Raw genomic sequence first — 1,060 nt, 5'->3', positions numbered from 1 at the left:
TCACCAGTAGTGCTGCTGGATGATTTTGTGTTCCAGGGCTGGGACAGATTTTTTTCACTTTTCAATTAGCCTAGCAAACTAATTGAGATCATGATAGTAGCCTTAGCTAACAGTTGGGTAAGTTGTTACTAACTTTTATTTTGCCCTTATTTAACAATGGTAAGTCAACATCTAACGAACTCCATGCCATTGAGAAACTAATAGGTAAAGCACAAGGTAATAAATCATGCAATTAAAGGTGTACTATGCAGAAATCAATCCGCCATTTCCTGGTTGCTAAAGTTTGAACAGTTTGCCTAATTTCAGTTTGTGACAAAACAAGTAAATATAGTGTAGACTCATTGTCAAATCTAAACCGCTTAGAAATATATTTTGCATAACCACAAATATTGTATTTTCAGCTCAAAAACTAAATTTAAGAACGGGAAGCATAGAAGTAATGCACATAGAACAGATATACCGCTTCTTAGACTTGCTTTCAATGAGAATGACAGATCTATAACTCACGTGAATTTAACACACAAACATACACACAGAGAAATACAGTAGGAGTACACCAGCAATCGTGCATCCATACACACATACCTGAATGTTTTCATTGCTGAATGTTCACAGATGGAGAGTTGTTCTCTTTTTTCCACCACATAGAAGAACAGAGGAAACAAAAGACCCCCATAATATTGACACAGATGTTGCAAATAACTGAATCCCCCAAAACTGAGGGAGGGAACTGGCATTTTCTGTCTGCCTCAACCTGTGTATTCCCACAACAGAAAGAATTCTAGTAGTAGGCTATAACGTCTGTGATTCACCCATTCTAACGTTTCAATATAGGTCTATTGCCTAATTTATTTGTAATGGCCCTTCTGCCTGCTGTTACTATGCTCCCTTGGTGATTGACCCAACTATATGCTCATGTTTACAGAGCCAGCGTCCCAAATGGCACCATATTAGAGCCCTATTGACCCTGGTCAAAAGTAGTGCATTATATTTGGGACAGCCAGTCTGCCTTAAAGGGATACTTAAGGATTTTGGCAATGAAGCCCTTTATCTACTTCCC

The sequence above is a fragment of the Salmo salar genome, chromosome ssa29 (genome assembly GCF_905237065.1).
Source record: "Salmo salar chromosome ssa29, Ssal_v3.1, whole genome shotgun sequence".
NCBI classification, from domain to species: domain Eukaryota; kingdom Metazoa; phylum Chordata; class Actinopteri; order Salmoniformes; family Salmonidae; genus Salmo; species Salmo salar.
This window is presented reverse-complemented; position numbering follows the sequence as displayed.